Raw genomic sequence first — 19,368 nt, 5'->3', positions numbered from 1 at the left:
GTTTGTCTTGCTGTCTATACACATATAGATATATACAAGAGGCTGTGTGCACTTTGTGTTGGAATTCCTGTCTGCTTCCTTGCAGAGCACTAACACTGAAATGTAGAAGAGCATTTTCTGTCTGTCACAGAACAACATGGAAGGTGACTTCCTCCCCATCCCCCTCCCTGTCAGCTTAGCTCACCCCTGGCAGCCATCTTAGTATCCCAGAGACTGACTGAGGGATACTCTGGGAAAGAACGTCAGGCTATTTGAGTTTAAGCTGCTTCTCCTCACATGACATACATAACCTCTGCTTTTATCCATAAATTAAACTATGTTGAAAAAGTTTGAATTTTGCTGTCCTCCATTCATTTGGCCTCTTATTTACAGAAATAAAAATCTGAATTGCATTAAAATTGCCGCAGAATACGTTCCGGTCAGATCACAAGCAGCAGCTGGAGGACTTTGACCTACAAAATTGCCAGAGGATCAGTCATTTGGTGCATAATGAGTTGAGGGGATTTCCTGTGTTTAACAGCAAAATAGTTGTTTTTCAACCTGTGTAATTGCAGCAGTACCAGAACAACACAAAGGCCGACATTTGAAAACAATTTTCAGGGACATTTGCTGCTGGCCAAAGTGGGCACGGCCTATAATACTTACCATATACGCCTGGCATTATGGGCACGAAAAGAAACAAAATGAATGCTGCCACTGAATTTCAGCATCTCACGTTCATTTCAGTTTCTGTCCTAAAGGGGAAATAAAGGCCCCATGCAAAGTTTAGGGATTCTGTTAGAAGCTCTTATAAGAAGCAAGTTAGGACCTCTTATCTGGAAATCTGATATCCAGAAAGCTCTCATTATGGCCATTTCCCAGAGGCAATTATTTTTAAAAATAATCATACTCTGTAATGATACCTTGCATTTGATCATAACCAAGCTAGCATACAGGCTGCATGAGAAATCAGTATGAATGAAGCCTAATCATTACGTCATTTTTTTTTTTACTGCCCTCAGGCCCTGTGTACCCAATTTCAATTGGCTCATTTTGCAGAGAGATGACAGCATGGCCATTGATGAATTGATTTCTAGTGAATAGGTAGCCAGGGGCACTAATGGAAAAAAAACTATGTTGTAAAACTTCCAACTTTTAATGGATTTTCACAGAATCCCTTAACTTGTTGGGAAGAATTTTACTTTCCCTTTATTTTATAGAATGCTCTATTCTTTTTAATTGATCTTCATTTTTTTATATATTAATAATTTGTCTTTCTTTTCTGCCTCTTTCCAGTTTTTAGGGGATGTCATTAAAAAAATACCTTATTTTCACTTTTTACTACTTTTCATTTCAATGAAAAAAAATCTGGGGAGCAACACAAGCACATAAACTTTCTTAGTAGGTGACTAATAAGGACTCAGATTGGTTAATTAGTAGCACAATGCGGACCCTAGCCTAAAGGTGACCATACATGCACCGATAATATCGTACGAAACCTCGTTTCGTACGATATTCGGTGCGTGTATGGTATGTCGGCGAGTCGACCGATATCACAGGAAGCTGCTGATATCGCCCGACTCGCCGATCGGACCAGTTGGAAAATTTTGATCGGGCGCCATATAAGGCGCCTGACCAAAATCTCCCTTCAGCGCTGAATCGGCAGAAGGAGGTAGAAATCCTATTGTTTCTACCTCCTTACCTGCCGATTCAGCCCTGAATGGTGTGTGGCGGATCTGACGATGTTTTGTGCGACCGATGGTCCAAGGAAAGTCTCCCATAGGGCTCAATGGCACTCTGCAGCTCCAACCTGGCCCAAGGAAAGTCTCCCATAGGGCTCAATGGCACTCTGCAGCTCCAACCTGGCGACCGATGGCCCAAGGAAAGTCTCCCATAGGGCTCAATGGCACTCTGCAGCTCCAACCTGGCCCAAGGAAAGTCTCCCATAGGGCTCAATGGCACTCTGCAGCTCCAACCTGGCCCAAGGAAAGCCTCCCATAGGGCTCAATGGCACTCTGCAGCTCCAACCCGGCCCAAGGAAAGTCTCCCATAGGGCTCAATGGCACTCTGCTGCTCCAACCCGGCCCAAGGAAAGTCTCCCATAGGGCTCAATGGCACTCTGCAGCTCCAACCCAGCCCAAGGAAAGTCTCCCATAGGGCTCAATGGCACTCTGCAGCTCCAACCTGGCCCAAGGAAAGTCTCCCATAGGGCTCAATGGCACTCTGCAGCTCCAACCCGGCCCAAGGAAAGTCTCCCATAGGGCTCAATGGCTCTCTGCAGCTCCAACCCGGCCCAAGGAAAGTCTCCCATAGGGCTCAATGGCACTCTGCAGCTCCAACCCGGCCCAAGGAAAGTCTCCCATAGGGCTCAATGGCACTCTGCAGCTCCAACCCGGCCCAAGGAAAGTCTCCCATAGGGCTCAATGGCACTCTGCAGCTCCAACCCGGCCCAAGGAAAGTCTCCCATAGGGCTCAATGGCACTCTGCAGCTCCAACCCGGCCCAAGGAAAGTCTCCCATAGGGCTCAATGGCACTCTGCAGCTCCAACCCGGCCCAAGGAAAGTCTCCCATAGGGCTCAATGGCACTCTGCAGCTCCAACCTGGCCCAAGGAAAGTCACCATACCGAAGCTTGAATGGATCCGAAACTTTCATACTCAGCGCGTCAAATACGATTTTGTTGCACAAATTGTCGCAAAGTATGAAAAAGTTGTGCAAATTAACGAAAATATTGCTGTAAAAAAAGTTGCAAAAATATGATTTTTTTTTGTAATCGGATCTGTCGTACTTTGATAAATGTTGCCCCATAGCATATTTATTTTTTATTTGTTTTATCAGTTTATTTTTAGATGAACTTTCCCTTTAAATATGTTTCCATATATTGCTGTGTAGAGTAGAAATTATGTGTTTAGGAAACACATGGTGGTTGTAAAAGTCCATGAATAAATATAAAAAAACAAAACAAAAGGCAAAGTGGGTTACTGATTACACATTCCAGGTTCCACCCGTAGTATCAGTAACCCCACTAGGCCCATAGAGGGCAGCACTAGGTTGCAGGCAGCCCCATTGCCAGACAGCGTGTGTCTCTGGTTCCCACGAGGTTCTTTGTTTATAATTTGTAAACTAACCGGAGCAGTTCAATTCTCTGATAAAAGGGGAGGCCTGGATTCCGCGACCGATACTTAGCCGTAAAATAAAGGCAGATGCTCCTTATTACAGTGTAATAGTTCGAGTTTAGTATTATTAAACATTCCCTCTGTAAAAAAAAAATGCGCCTTTTCCGCTTTAGGCCTGTACTGGACGCGTCTTTTTTTCTGCGCTCCCCTATTTCTTCGAGTAAGATGGTATCGGCTGAATTTATATATGGCAGTGCGCTGCCTCCAGGCACTTATTGGAGCCCAAGTAGGAGAGGGCTCAGTGAGTGAAAGAGAGTGCCTTGTCGAACCAGTGCCTGTGAGCCACGGAAACAGTATATTTATTATTTTTTATTGGTGCCTACACCTTTTCTAAAAGCGTCTTGCACAAGTTCCCGGAGTTTTAATACCGGTGTGGGGGCTTAAAGGACACAGGTAACTTCCATGCTGAGTGCTTGTTTGCTGGTTGGGGCAGTGCAGTTCAACTCAAACTTCCATAAAGTTATTATTGTCAGCAGCCCAGAATGGGCCCCTTGTAGCCACTGCGCCTCCAAAAGGCATTCTCTTTTGTGCAGTGTTTCACTTATATAATTGTATATATAATATATAAGTGAATATACTATATATATATATATAATTACTCATATCTATGTTTCATTTGCTTCTGGGTGCAACAAGCCATGCATTTAACTTTTATATCTGTTATATTTAATAAGATATTGCTCCTGTATAGATATATGACCCTAATATATGAAGAACATTTTTAAATGATAGTCTCTGCTTTATTAATTTAATTTTGTTATACTGTATCTTTATTTATATATATATATATATATATATAATGATTAAAAAATTGAAGGTATGTTTAATAATGAAAGTATAGCTCCTTAATGAGGGCTGCTGCAAGTTAAGTCAGCTTTTTTAGATGCAATGTGTATTTAGATTTTTCTACTATTTTTATAAATATATATATATATTTTTTGCAATCTGATTAATGAAATGGGCTGATATTGAATTATGAAGGTAAGACTCCTTAATGGACTGCTGTAATTAAACAAGGCAGCCCTGTAAATGCGATATATTTGATATTTTGTTGATATTTTTTGCAGCCCACCATGTTGTAACAAAGGGCCGGGTTCCCATGGGTTTCCAGTGAGCCCAGTGGCAGGCACTGGCTGTAACAATGTTGCTCCCTAGGAATCAGGCGCAGGGGCTCAGGTTTCACGTTGGTGTAACTCTACGCCTCGGCAGCTGCTTTCATGCAATGCCCCTCACTCTCCTCTAGCTCTATACACTCATTCTTGGCCTATGACGCGCTGTGTTGCCTTACTTCACACGACTGGATAAGTTAGTGGCTTGCTGCTTGTGGCTTCCACTCTTACAAGCAAAAACTATTCAGCTCTGGATTGAATCACCTTGAAACGAGAGTCTGGCTGTGTTCATATTATAAATGAGTGAGTTATTAATTCTTTAACTGTAATGTTCACTAATTCCATTCGTTCGTGATTTTTGGCCTTCAGGCTAATGAGTGTTTTTCAGAAACCAGTGCTCGTTTGCCTTTTACTATCTGTACATAGATGTTTGGGAGTTGTATCTGGATTCCTACAGGTTGTAGGGAAGTTTTCAGTTCAGAATATTAGAATATCTGCAGAGGAAAATGGCTTCCCCCCCCCCTGGCTGGGACAATGATCTGCTTCTTCTTCTTCTTCAAAAAAGCACGTGGAGTATTGTTGTAGTGGAAGGATTTAATGGAGTATGGGGAATGGGATTGCTCTGCGTGTGAAGCAGGCTCCGTGCTGAATTTGTGTTCACGTTAATATTTGAAGGGCATGGACGCTCAGAAATAAAATGTTGCTTTCTCGAAAAAGTTGTAATTCAGAGCAATTTACAGTCAAATTTTCAGTTTCTTTTTTGAAAATGCAAATGAAAGCAGTTATGTGCCTTTATAAAATTATGAAGCCAGCCTTGCCCGCTGCTTCACAGGTCAGAAGTGAGACCCACCGAGGCAAAGAGTAGCCAGGGACAGAGCCGCCTTTCCGTATTACATTCACATATCACTTTAATGACACTGACAATGTGTATTGGAACATTATTAAGTCAGAATTCTATTTTATGGGTTTATATCACCTTTAATCCTACTAGTTTCAGAAAATGCTATCCTGGGGCCCATTGCAGTCAGTATTGTCAGGAATAGGTTAGTCTGCCATAGAGATTGCTGTGCAGATTATACAGAAATAAATAAAATATATTGTTGGGACACACTTGGTATCTGTTCAGGCTTGTTGGTCACCCCTAAAGTTTGTCTTAGATATGTGCAGTTTGTCCCTTTCCATTCTCTGCTTCTTTCCCTTGATACAATGTGGCAACGTTAGTTCCCCAGCCTGGGCTCCATTTCATTGCATTCGTCGAGGCCTGGTAATCGGCTTGGCTTCTGCTACATTGTTGCAAGGGCTGTGGATATAAAATGACAGACAGGCCCTGCTGTTAGTAACATTTATATTTAAGAATAACTTTAAAGCCAATGGAAACGATTAATGACTGTAGCTTAGACTAATATTTTATTTCCTTAGGCCTCATTTTAGATATGGCTTTATATCCTCTTTAAGAAAGAGTTTCACTTATGGCTGGGCTCAGATACAGTATCACTTGAAAGGCTTGTTAAAAAAAAAAGTTTTTGGACTTCCACCGTGTGGCGCTTTTAGGCCGCTGTGATATATTTATAGCCTGCATGCTATTTTCTTTCTAATCTTTAGGGCATTGGAGAAAAAAAAAGGCCGTGAGAAAGTTTTGCTTTACTAAAGAGCGTGGATTGCACAGAGCCCAAGTGGGTTTAATTCCCCTGCTCTCTGCTGCAGTGGTTATTCCTTGTGCTCTGGGGTCTACAGAGAGATAGGCTAGGTAAGTACAGATGGGTTGGGCTGTTACAGGGATCATGGGGCTAAATAGCACGGCTTATAATAAAACCTATTTCACAATACAAATCGACAGTGTAGCTGTAAATTTTAGATAATGTGCCAATTTATGCAGGTGTTAATTTTTACGACAGCTCGGGATACGATCAAACCCAGAGATAAGATGGTTATGAGAAGGGGTATATAGAGATATGGGCCGCTGTTTCGGTAATGTGTGATGGGTAGATAAGGGCGTACTTGAAGGTACTTTTATAAACTTAACTGCCTTAAAGTGCGGGGGAAGGTTTATGGCGGAAATATACCATTTATGGAGCTTCAATTGCTTGCATAATGCTTTCCCCCTACACATTAAATGCACAGTATGTGGTTAAACACGATAATAAAGTGCATTTGCCCTTAATCATTTAGTAATATAAATAATATATAATAAGTTTCATTTCTCCATGGCCCCCAGGTTAAAACTGTGTTTGGGGGTCACCCACCTGAGTTGCCTGTTCCTGACTTTTCTATGTATTCATAGCCCCCAACTCTTGATTGTGGAAATGTGTGGCAACAGATTGAAGTTTGTTTACATGTCCCCCCCCCAAGGGGACGCTGTTGTGCCCCTCGTTGAGAATAATGAAGTTTACCCCTATGCCTTATAATTCTGTTGGATTTTAATTAGGAGTAAAGGGATGAACTTCATGAAGGTGCCTATTTTATGCCTCAGCTACTAAGTTGTCTACTCAAAGGCTAGGCACCTGTGGGGCTGTCTAACCTGAGAGTCTCTTACTGCTGTTAACCTGGGGATACAGGGAGTTGTAGTTGAGCATGGGTTCCATTATAACATAACAGCTATGCAAATATATGTCTTGTAATTTTCCCTGACCAGTTTGTACCCAAATACTTTTGGGGGTGTCTGGTAGAAGAGGGAAATATGTGGCCCTTACGGAAAGGGCTGTCTGTGAGATTTGTGTGTGAGCTGTCTAGCACACGTTGGCATACAAGCCGGGACAGGAGGTAAGTGAAGCTCTCACGTGGGCGGCTGTGCAACAGATGTATGGCTGCACCGACTAAATAGTCACATACAGCCTGCTGGAAATTTCCATGAGTCCCCAGGCCTGTAATAAATATTATAGTATCGCTTTTTTCCCCCTGAAACAGAAGAATGTGTTAGCACACTTCCAGCTGATCATCCGCTTTGCCCGATCTGGTCTAACACAACAAAAATGATTACAGTCTGAGAGAGTAGTGACAGCTTTAGAACTGGCTGTACAACTTCTCATCTGTTTGCCCCCAGGGTGCAAATCTTTCCCACGAGGTGCAAAACACAAGTTCCACCCAGTATGGATTATACTGCAGGCTTAGCCCACGTCTTTTCATTTACAGTTTATCATTATTCATTAAAAGGGTATATTTCCCCTTTAAAACTGATGCTGAATTCTTTGCATGTAGTGGGCTCCATAATCCTGGCTAAAAGAATCTGTTCTATACATCCTGATCTCCGTTGTCCTGAATACACAGAGAATATGATTTGTTGTTCCCTGCACTGCTGAGAGTTGCAGTTCAGCAGCAGACTGCATGGCTCTGTAGATAAAAGGAAAAATTAGAATATACTCAGCATTTTTTAATAGAGTTAAAGATTTTAGCAAATGTAATTACTATTTGAGTCCTTATTTCTACTCTTTGGATCGCTGGTTCTGACTCCTGAAGCCAACACATTAACAGATCTTTCAGTAGCAGGTTGTGATCTTTATATATTTTTTTTTGTTCGTGGTTCGCTTTGCCATGTTTGAATAAAGCTTGAGAAAAAAGAGAAAAAAAAATGTGGGGTTAGTGGCCAATCAGCATGAGGTGGGCAGGGCTAGGCTGAGGAGGCGTGTCTGAATGTGCATTTGCTCAATGCAGTGATGCTGTTGTGGTTCATATGCAGGGAAGCAGCCAGCGAGAGCAGTCAGGAAGGCAGCGTGCTGCACAGGTACATGTGTCCCACGTATTGTCATGACACCGGCACTCCCTGCCTACTCCCGGCAGCTTCATGTAACTACTGTACATGTGAGCCACCATGATTAAGCACCTTCTTTTCCATGACTTTCCTTTAGCCTTTAAACTTTGTACTGTAGCTGCAGAATTAAAATGATCTATATAGATGTGTGTATGTGTGTGTATATATATATATATATATGATATATATTAATATATTTGCGTGTGTATATTTTTCTTTTTTCAGACTGTGACGCTTTATTTTTGTAGGAAATTTGCAGTATTGGGTGTTCTATTCCCGTTCTGTAGTGTGACGCACGCCCGCGAATCCCACACGTATGTAGTCTGTTCATGCCATCTGGGTTGGCAAAGCAAGGTGTACAACAACTTGCAAAATGCGTGGGCGCGCGTGCTGCGGTTTTTTTTTTTTTTAATTCATTTCTTTGCTTAAAGTCTAAAGTATGGGAACCAAGGAAGGGGAGGCCGTTTGTAGTGCTCGTGTTTTCTTCTTCTGGATGGGGTGCTTTTAACCCCTTGGCCTCAGAGGTGATGTGGTCAGTGGTTGTAATTGTGCGCTGGTTACGTTAATGAATAGCCATGGCCAAGACCCTAAAATGGTCTTTGAAAAAAATTATATATTGTATCTAACAGACTTTCAAAAAAATGAGTGATTGCTGGGCCACAGGTTGGTGTACCAAAAGTTCCTCGCTTTCTGCCTTGAACCACAACCCCTGGGCTTGACTGGCCAGAGCGAGTCCCCCTTAGGTGCAGCAGGAAATTTCTAGAAGGACCCATTAACCCTGGCAGGGCCTGTTCTCCTTCTGTGCCTTAGTGTTGCAGGTCACCAAAGGGAGGGTTCTGTAAGACAGGAAGGCGCAGCTGGTGTTCCGGAGGTTATGTTAGGTGAGACACGGCCTCATGGAACTGACAATACTCTGCCATCCAGTTTATTAATAGTAACTTTTTTTTTTTTTTTTTTTTTCCAAGAAAGACGCTCAGGGCCAGATTGGGCTTGCACAGCTAGGAGATAAAATGTAAAGGATAAGTGTATGGCTTTTAGGCCCAGGGTGCATTGCAAACTCTGTTACCTTCAGCTGTGTAGCCCTGTGATTTTGCGGTTTTCCTCTGTACTGTAGAACAATTGTAAGATTTTGTAAGAGGAAGGCTAATTGCACACTGGCTTTGTAATAGGGGAAATTTTGAAGAAGGAAAAAAAAAAACCTGTCTTTAAATAGTAAATTCAACTCCTGGGGGGGGGGGGGGTTTAACTTAAACCAGAGCCCTGAGCTGCCATTCAGGCGATGGGAAGTGTTTTATACTAAGGGTGCACTAGACTCAGAGTGGCTTTAATTTAAGCCTTTTTACTACATCTCGGCAGCCCAGGCATGAACATGTGTTCGCATTTACTCGTCTGCGAAATGATCGTTAACTCTAAGCTGGCTTGTTCCTAATAGGCGAGAGTTTTGTCAGCTCATTTGTTTCATCGAAACCTTTCTGCTTTTATTACATATAATAAGAGCTTTCTATTAAAGAAAAAAAAACTTTTTTTATTGTCAACTTATAAAAGTGGCTAGTAGCCTCATGTATCATGTAGCAAACATGGCATATATTGTAATTCCATCCCATAATAAAAACTCCTCCGTTCCAACAAAGATCCAATTGCATTGAATAGTTATAAGTTGGAATATTTGTGTTCAAGGCCCAAGTTACGACCTTATGTCTTCAGTTTAAGAGTCCCCAGGCATTGGTAGCACAGCGGTGCAGTGGTTAACATTGTTGCCTTGCAGCACTGGGCTCTTGGGTTCAATTCCAGCCAGGGCACCATCTGGAATCTGCATGTTCTTCCCATGCCTGTTTGGGTTTCCTCTGGGTACTCCAGTTTCCTCCCACACCCTAAAAACATTCAGGCGTGTTATTTGGCTGTGTGTGAATGTGAAATGCGCCTTAGATTGTAAGCTCCACTGCACAGTGTACATAGTTTTCAGCACATCACTTGATATGAAGGAACAGATGTCCTTTAGCTCAGCAGTCGCCATTTTAATATACTGATGTGCTTGTTATATAATGTAGTAGATGGAATGCCAGGTAGTTTTAAAAAAAAGTGGCATGCAAATAAAAGCTTTTGGGCAGACCTGTGTTATTAAATAAAGGTTTTTTGTAGGCCAAGTCCATTTGGGTAGGGCAGCTCCAGTGTAACTCAAATGACAGGATTCTGCAAGAGAGATTCTCTACATACCCTATCTATTATTGTACTTGTGCCAAGCTTTGTACTACTGGGCCCATAGAGCTTCCAGTCATTTAACAATATAGCTGAGCTTGATAAATGACATAAGTCCATCTGAGCTTGCCATTTTAATGGCCCTTTTTTTATATATCAGTGTCTTAGGAGCTTAGACTTGTAGAAGTCTTTGAGGCCCTTCTGGCTAGTGTTTTTGTACATTTGCTCTAAGCAATCAATCAAAATTAGGCTTTACTGCCATGGTTATCTGCATATTTAGTTTCATATGACATGGAGTATTGTGAGAAGATAAATGGACATGAAATGAGGACCTCTGGCCTACTTTCTATAAAAATGGTGGCACGCTTGGCTTTTCAAAAGTATCATCTTGTAAACAGAGCCTACCATAGAAATGTTGTTTCCTGACCACAAAAATCCCTACTAAACAGGTGCTGTGTGCTAAATCTGTAATTTGCGCTTTAATAATGCCCCTTTTAGGGCTCGTACTGACTGGCTTCTCCAACACATTCCAATCTTCTATGTCATGGGCATTAATAAATGCCCATCTAACTTTATTTCCTGCCTGATAAAGCCATTTGATTAATTGGAAAAGTGAATCACAATAGAAGCCAGCATCAACTGCCTTCAAACCATTGAGAGGGACATATGGTGCCATGGCTTCTAACTGCTGTGATCCTGCTCTGTTTCCCAGAGCCATCGGCAAGCACAGAGTCCGTTCCACTCCATTAGCTCTGCTAAGTCAACCATATTAAGGCCAGAGACTGCTTGTTTTGGGATGACTTCAAAGCACACAGACATCATGTCAGATTTAGTTGTGTGGGTTTCTTAATTTATATTAATTGGCTTGCAGGGGTCCATGAAGCAAATATTTCATTTAACGTTTTCAAGTATAAACCCTTGGTGCAGTTGCCCTTGGGTGGATAAGGAAATTTCTGGCCTTTCGCATTTCCTGATTCATAGTAACAGAGTGTAAAGTTAAGAAAAGACACGTCCATCAGGGTCAATTCTTGTGTCCAAATCAAGCCTGCTTAACTGTAAGTTAATTGCCAGAGCAAGAATAACGCCAATCATCTCCAGTCTGTTTAAGAGGGAGGAAATAATCCTTCCTGGCACCAGGAGAGCAATTGGACCTTCTATGTGCCTGTCTCTATACCAGCAGGCCACTCCTTATTGTGGTTGGTATTAGGAAACTTCTCATTTCTAATGAAAACATTACTCAAACGGAAACTATGCCCTGCTTTTAAACAATGTTAATCTTTAATTTATCTTTATAGACATTGAAGGAGCAATATTTACTTATCATTACTTCTGTATGGGTCTGCCATAGTGTATCAGTAGGTACTATAAATAGAAAACTACCACTAAACCTCCATCCATATATGATCATTAAGAACTTCATCTACAGTTTAGGAGCCACTTGGTCTCTCATAATCAGCAGGATATTTAATACTTCTGGATATAATATGGATAGGGGAAATGAATTTGGCCTTCAAAGAGACTTCTCTACCTTCGGCAGAAATCAGAGTTGCGTTAGTGTCAGCTGAGAACACCTATTGTATTCAGTTTTCCTGTAGACCGGTCAGTGTGAAAGAATTTTAAAGGAGGAATTGGCTGCTGGAAAATGAACGTGTGAACATCATACTTAGTGCTCCAACTGTCTGAGGGGTGAGGCCCTTCTCCATGGGCCTCAGTTTGCTCATTCCTAGGCTGCTGACTAACCTAAGGAGGTCATTCTTGACCACCCATCAGTTGCCAACCAGAACTCCCAGCATCCTCAGCTAATTTGAAATTGCCTGAAAATGCAGCTGTTGATTTGGGAGAGTGACATTTGTGGCCTGGAGGAAAAGCATCTTTTCCAGCGCTGAAATTCTTGTTGACTTTGTAGTGCCCCCCTCCAACACATTCCTCTCTGCTAGCTGCGCTGATGGCAATCTCCCGGGGTGGTTGATATATTACTATATTTTCTTTGATTAAAACTTTCCTACACACACCACTCTTCCTGTTACTAAGTCATCAGCCTCATTCTTTAAACGGTTCCGTTTCAGTGTGTTTTTTCACTTATGTTTTTTTTTTTAATTTTTTCCACCCACTTAACAATGAAGCAATACGCAGCTATTTGATGCTATTGCTATTTGATGCTGCTAATTTATTTGTATTGTTACTTTTTATTCCTTATATTTTCTGTCCCTCTTCTATTCATTTTCCAGTATCTTGCTCACAAGTCTGCCTTGTTGCCTGGGTAAACTGGACCCTAGGAACCAGATAGCTGCTGCAGTTCGAAATTGGATTGCTGCTGAATAAAAGCTAAATAGATAAAAAAAAAACTGTAAATTTTCTTAGACTATCACTGTCTAGATCATACCAAAAGTTTGGTTAAAGGTGAACTAAAACAGATAGTAACTTCAAAGGTCCATAAACAGGTTATATGGAAATATCTATGGAGATATATCTATCTATGTGTGTATTTGTATCCGTTTGACTTCTTTGGTCTGACTTCTCTGCAAAGCAGATGTGCACAAGGCATAATATGATATTAATGCAACAGAACATTCTACTGCATCTGAGCTGTTTTAACTTGCTTTTCTTGCTTCTAAGCTTTTATCTATGTGGATACGGAAGTTTATGCCTACGCATAGTTACACACAGAATTAAAGGGATATTGCCTTCTTAATATATCCTGATAATCTCGTCGACTCTTCTGTGCCGTTACTGAACACATGTCTTCAATGTTCTTATGACTGATGAGAAACTGCTTCTTTCTTATCAGCGTGTGAATTTCTGATAAACCTTTGTTTTTGATAACTGAAAATCATCAACACGAGTCTTTGGGAAACAGGCCCTGCTTTTGAAAATCTGTATCAAAGGAACTCTGTAACAAATAAACCTAGAACTTTCAAATTCATTGAGCACAGAATATCTGACAAATAAGTGGCCTTGTTTTGTTATAAAAATCTATATAAAAGAGGTAAAGGCAGAGTATGGCAGACACAGGCAGCATAGAGCAGGCAGGGTAGGGCAGGCAGAGTATGGCACACGCAGGCAGGGTAGGGCAGGCAGAGTATGGCACAGGCAGCATAGGGCAGGCAAAGTAGTAACTGATCATGACCAAGATGAATAGTTTGTACTGCAGTACATACAGTGACAATGCTGGCACTGCTCCTAAGTCTGAGGTGTGAACAATGTGGGGTCTTACAGGTGTGAACAACGCAGGGGATTGATTCTGAGGTGTGAATAATGCAAAGACTCGGTAGTGATACCATTTAAAGGTTGCACAAAGGAAGCAAAGGAAACAGCAGTCACAGCAGCCAGAGAGATGGGCGGCCACAGAGAATGAATTCTCTATATCAGGGGCTAGCACTAATATGTAAGTATAATAAGCAAGCCAACACCTGTCTGGCAATAAATTCCCAGTTGTCAACCCAACACAAGTTACCTGCTTGTAGGTACCCAACATTCAAAGCTAGGCAGTTTGCCAAACCAAGCTAGGCAGTCTTCCTCCCATCACCATCCCCATCCCTAGAAGGAAAATGTCACCTTCTGCATCTCGGCAATAAAACACTGTTAAGTTTCAAATTCCGATTGTACTGTCTAATCCAGCAGATTGATGTGTTACTGTGTAAGGGGAAGTTTATAGTGGGGCTGTGTTAGAGTTAATACTTGTACTCCACACTGTCAGTGTGTTTTGTTTAAGATAAACAGCATTTATCACTTACTGTAACCTATTAAATGGCTTGTGTAAGCAGTTCAGGGGCATGAGTAAGCCATAACAGACTTTAAAAACTACTTTCGGAACAAAGTTTTGGTGCCGTATTGTTTTGGTTTGGGTGGAAAAAAGTCATTAAAAAAAATGCTTGCTGGCAATCATGTGACTTTTTATTTCTATACCCCCCCCTCCTCAACTCCAGTATAGTTTTATAATGGGGCATTTGCTCAGATTTTATTAGCCTGATCAATGATTTTCTAAGGAACACTGTAAAAAGAAGGTATTTGCTTTTCTATTTGTCTCACTTTATCTAGACAGTGATAAGGGGATATAATATGTTGTCCGAACACAGACCATAGGCAGCCCAAACCCAACTGCCTTGCTTAGGGCAGCATAGCAAAGAAGCATTGTTGGTGTAAGTTTAGCCGGTGTGTTCCTTTAATAGAGGATGTGTGTTGGAGCAAACAACCACTCCTATAGCCTTACCATGCCGAGGATGATGGTCTGATGCGTTAACCTGATCCCATCCCATTGTTCCTCTTCATAGTTTCATGGTTATGTTCGTAAGCTGAGCGAATGCATAATGCAACCTTTTGAAATCAATTTTGGAAATTGTCAAAGTGCAGTTTCTGCCATGGTGTTTATACTGTTCCATGGAAATCCCCATCTGCACGGTTGCTTTGTGAAGCAGAAAGCTGGCCTATGGCTGGCAGCTGCTGAACTACAGCTTGTAGCTTGCAGTGACGGCTGATAGCTGGGAATACAGGGCTTGATCGGGGCATGAAAATATACATACAACTGAGCTTTGAATTGCAGTCAGCATTGGATAGGGAAGATCTGCTCCGTTTGCAGATGGAAGACGTATGGAGGCCAAAGATGAACATCTTATGGCACCAACCAGTGTGTGCAGCCCTGCAAATCTAAACATGGGATGGGGCACAGTTACAGCAAGTGGCAGTGAATTCTGTTAGTGAGGGGGCCAGTTGAGGTTGTTCATAGATTTGGGGGGGGCTTAGACTTAGGCCATGTTTTTTGGACACCTTTCTAGCCATGTAGCCTTCTAATCTAAGCCTCCCAGCGACTCCTGCAATGATTGTGTGCCCCTGGCGCAAGAGCCAAGCACCCGTAACAGGGATTTCCCATCTGATTAGGTTCCTTTCTATAATGAGAGTTCTGAGGAACTGTCCAAAAGAAATCATAGCAGAAAAAAAAAAAGATTAAGTGCACGATACTGTTTAGAAGTTCAGATATATCTGCGGGCATGCAGATGTTTGAGATTTTTATCATAATATCGATACTGATCTGTTTGTGTGCCGAAGGGCTCTGTGTTTCTTAAGAAAATGTGTGAACACCTTCAATATTCAATTTATGAAATACGACAAGGGAGTTTGCTGTCTGTAGCTTTAGTAATGAAATTGCCATGAAGCTGGACTCTGGGTTCTGCACAATATCAGCTGTCACTATTGCTGGCTTCCCCGACTTGTGCCCTCAAGTTTCCATGCAAGTTACCTTTAATATTGGGCCACCTAATTGCGCTGTGTTGCATAGGCCATTGCTTTTGGTTATAGGTTGCTCTAGCCCAGGGATCCCCAACCTTTTATACCTGTGAGCCGCATTCAAATGGAAAAACTGTTGGGGAGCAACACAAGCATGGAAAAGGTTCCTGGGGGTGCAAATAAGAGCTATAATTGGCTACATAATACCCCTATGTGGACTGGCAGCCTACATAAGGCTCTGTGTGACATTATACTTGTTTTTTTTTTTTTGCTTTTTGCAACCAAGTCTTGCCTATTTATTACCAAATATTAAGGCTTCCCCCTACCACAAGTAATGCCTAGAGAGAGTGGATGTTTTCTCTGGGGGTCCTGGATGCCCAGCAACATTGCTTTCATACCTCTATGAAATACTCAGATTGTAAGCTCTACGGGGCAGGGACCTCCTTCCTACTGTGTCTCATACCACATGGCATATGTTTACATATATGTATTTATTGTATTTATTTATTATATCACTTGTCCTCCCTGTGTGTAATTGTGTATTCTGTAAGACTGTACAGCGCTGCGTACCCTTGTGGCGCTTTATAAATAAAGTTATACATACATACATACATAATGCGTTATAAGCTTAGGTGGTGTAACTAATGTTTGGTCTTAAAGGGGGTATTTTTCAATAAAATCCATAAGTACCTGGTGTAGCCAAATCTTGAATTACCTCCTTTAGTACAGACCAAAATATCCTTCTGCTGTCAGTGGGATGCTGGGACTTATAGTTGAACAAGGAGGGCTGGCAGTTGCCCATGGCTGGTTTCCATATTCGCTTGTAAATGATCAGTTTGATATGTTAGCAGAATGTTAACAGGACAGGCCCTATCAGATCAGTGTAACGTAAACCAGAGAAATATCTGCTGCGTGTCACAGAGACTTGTAACAAACAGACAATCTGCCTCGAAGGAAGACATCAAATACTCGTTAGTAATGAAAGGAAATTAATTCATTACAAATACAAAAATGCTGCAGATAACCACAGGAGATAGTGTTACTTTTCCTACAAGATTATATATCCATTCAAGCCAAATGTTGCTGAACGTGGGCCCAGGGGCCCCACAGAGTGACGTTTTATTTATAAAAAAAAAAAAAAGGAAAGGCACTTGAAATTCCAATGTTCTTAAGGGAAGTAAATTTCCTCTTTACACTTCCTTTTCATCAGTCTGGAAGCATCTCCTGGCCTTTCCCTAATGCTGCTCATGTAAACGACAGCAGGACCTCTGATCTACAGGATATACTCTGACATTTTGGGTTCAGCCCCAACCCCTTTTTTTTCTATCCAGCATATGGCCAGGCCTGGTTCCGTCGCTTTGTTATGATTTCTTTAGCCCCTTACCTCTCCAAATGCCCTGTTAAATCTGTGACTTGCTGAACTACAACTCCCAGCATCCCAACATGAACAGGTTAAAGATAATTTAATGCATCTCATCTTCACTCTTCTCACCCATGAACAAGCATATGTTTAACCCTTTGCTGCCTGCACTCAGCTGGGCTGTCATGCTTCCAGCTGAACATATGTGCAGGATGTGGGGTTCTCAGAAGTGTTCTTTATTTAACCAAAAGGGTGGTACCCTGATCAGGAAATCAGCAGAGCAGCACTGCTTAGCTCATAAGGCAGCTTGAGATCTTCATCCCTTGTTGGACGCCATCCGCCATATGAACCTGGAATGAATTGAGTACAGTTCTAAATGGGTCTAAATGGCTTTTTAGACATCATAACAGTTTCATTGTTGGGCATAATAGGCAACTTGCCCAGCACAAAACAATGAAGCCTTCTGCCTACTTGTAAACAAAAGTCCCTGTTACTATCGCTCTTTGGCAGTTGCCCTATGCTTATGTGCCATAATAATTGTGGTTTCAGTAGTGTTACCTATACACAAAGGGAAGGTTGTCATAAACGCAGTGCAGGGAAGGCGAAAATATTGTACCGGTATTTGCATTAACATGGCTGGAGAGGTGTGTAGGCCTACCCTCACTCAGTAGCATGGCTGCCTTCAGAATTGGAAGATTAGAAGGCATTTTATCAATATAGTCTGTAAGGTTATGCATAACCACATGATCAACCCTAAAAAAAACATGATGATTAAGATTGAATTACACTAATATTGTTTATTTTAAATGGGAATTTTCTACTTTAAATGATCAGGTCCTTAGGGAGCACTGACCCCACAAACCAAAAACCCCCCACGCCCTGTAGGGTTGAAGTTTTGTTGTCATCGTTACATTGCTATTACTTGTCTTTCATTAGAGGAAATCTCCTGTCTGTCTTTTACTCTGGCTTTCAGACTGCTGCCTGGTTGCTAGTGTAGAAAGCCACTAAAATTCCAAACTGACAGTTTGGAACAAAATGTAATTTAAAATTACAATGGGCAATGGGCTATATATTTTCATTTCATACTAAGTTATTTTTAAAGGTCAAGTTCACCTTCTATATCTGTATTTCACTTACCTTGGAACCAAGTCTATCCTAGAACATCTAAAAAAAAAAATCACGTCTGATATCCCAGACCAGTCTTGCACAAATAATCATTGTAACTTGTGCCTGGGTTTATGGAGGTCCCTAACATCTGACTTGGGTGTAAGAGAAAAGAATAATAAACAGAAAAGGGCCAGAGGGCAGTGATATCCATCATGTTTGGCAGGCAAGCACCCCGGGTGCAGACCAAGATATTTAACATGTGCTCGGGGCACATTTCTGTCAGTGGGGCTGTGGGTTTTCTGATTGCCCGGTGGGTGGGTGGTACAGCTTGGGCTTTTGGTTACTTGAAGTCATACATTTGTATTCCAGAAACCCAGAAATAAACGTATTTTCTGAGTGGAGTGATGTCACTTGCGTCACATGACTTTTAAATGTTTATTATAAGAAATAATGTGCCCCCCTATTTTCCAATAAGGATATTAGAAGTCCTGTTACAGAATGGCTATACCTCAATCAGCAGTGTCCTGCCAACACCCCCCCCCCCCCCCCCAAAACGGAACCCAGTCAGGTCTGTGAACTCTCATCCTGCCAGCTTGCAAATGGGCTGAGCCTTGTCAGGGGCCGAGCACAATATCCCATCTGTTGGCTCTGTTTGTTCTAGCTGCCAGAGCAGCTGGATAGGTAACGTCTCCTGTCAAAGGTACAACTGGCAGGGAGCTCATCTGCCTTCGTGTTACTGTGTAATCTTTACTGCGGGGCATAAATCCCTGTAATAAGCTGGAAATTAACTGCCTGCTCTTGCCCTGACTTTATCACGACTCAAACTTCTGTTTTTTACCGATCAAAAGATAATTTAAAAGCTGCTTCTGCAATTTTTTTTTTTAGTGGTCCTTAGGAGAAAAAAAATCTCTTCACTGGAAAGTGAAAGTCTTAAGGGCAAAATAATAGTTGCATATGTAAAATGCATCTCATTTGTCATTACAGTCCTTACCATATCTTGTGTGCGGATCTAAGTCAGTTTGCAGTTGGTCATTTTCTGTGCTTCTTAAATTAGTCTTTGTCTTCAAAGTGGATCCATAGGTGAAGCATCCTTTTTGGCTTCTTATGATGAGACTATAATGTTGGAATGCTATGGAAGGTTATAATGAAGTATTGGCCAGTCATACTAAATCTGAGCCATTAAACCGCACTTGAGAGCGGCCCAAATTAATTACACATGGCTGCTGCAAGACTTTTAATGATGATTTGCCTCTTTTGGGGATACTACCCTCTCCTCCAACTTTCAGGCCTTCATAAAGTGACATTCACTGCAGCATAGGTATCGTATGCCTGTTATTTGATAGAATAACGAAGGGGTGCATAGTAAAACAATATCGCCCAAATCTTGGATAGTTAGGGCAGTGCCAGCCACACTCAGTATTTACAATGAAGTTGGCCAGTGTGTGACCCAAGGGGAGAGTGCCAGTGCGGATACGGTG

The 19,368-nt window shown here is 41.7% G+C and overlaps 1 protein-coding gene across 3 annotated transcripts in view; it reads left to right on the top strand.

Annotated features, from left to right (window-relative positions):
- Positions 1–3,398: 3,398 nt before the first annotated feature.
- The window catches only part of fam53a (family with sequence similarity 53 member A), a 50,311-nt gene continuing 34,341 nt past the window's right edge, over positions 3,399–19,368 (top strand). Inside the window, exon 1 of one of the 3 annotated variants that reach the window (NM_001008137.1) lies at positions 3,399–3,546. The gene's annotated coding sequence lies outside the window, so the exon portion shown is untranslated. Of the gene's footprint in view, positions 3,547–4,484; positions 4,566–7,880; positions 7,981–19,368 lie in introns of those variants that run through there. The other 2 variants (XM_012960496.3, XM_012960486.3) reach the window with 2 other exon arrangements.

Source organism: Xenopus tropicalis, chromosome 1 (assembly GCF_000004195.4).
Source record: "Xenopus tropicalis strain Nigerian chromosome 1, UCB_Xtro_10.0, whole genome shotgun sequence".
Taxonomy (NCBI): Eukaryota; Metazoa; Chordata; class Amphibia; order Anura; family Pipidae; genus Xenopus; species Xenopus tropicalis.
The sequence above is the reverse complement of the archived record's forward strand: the minus strand, read 5'-3'. Positions and strand labels throughout refer to the sequence as shown.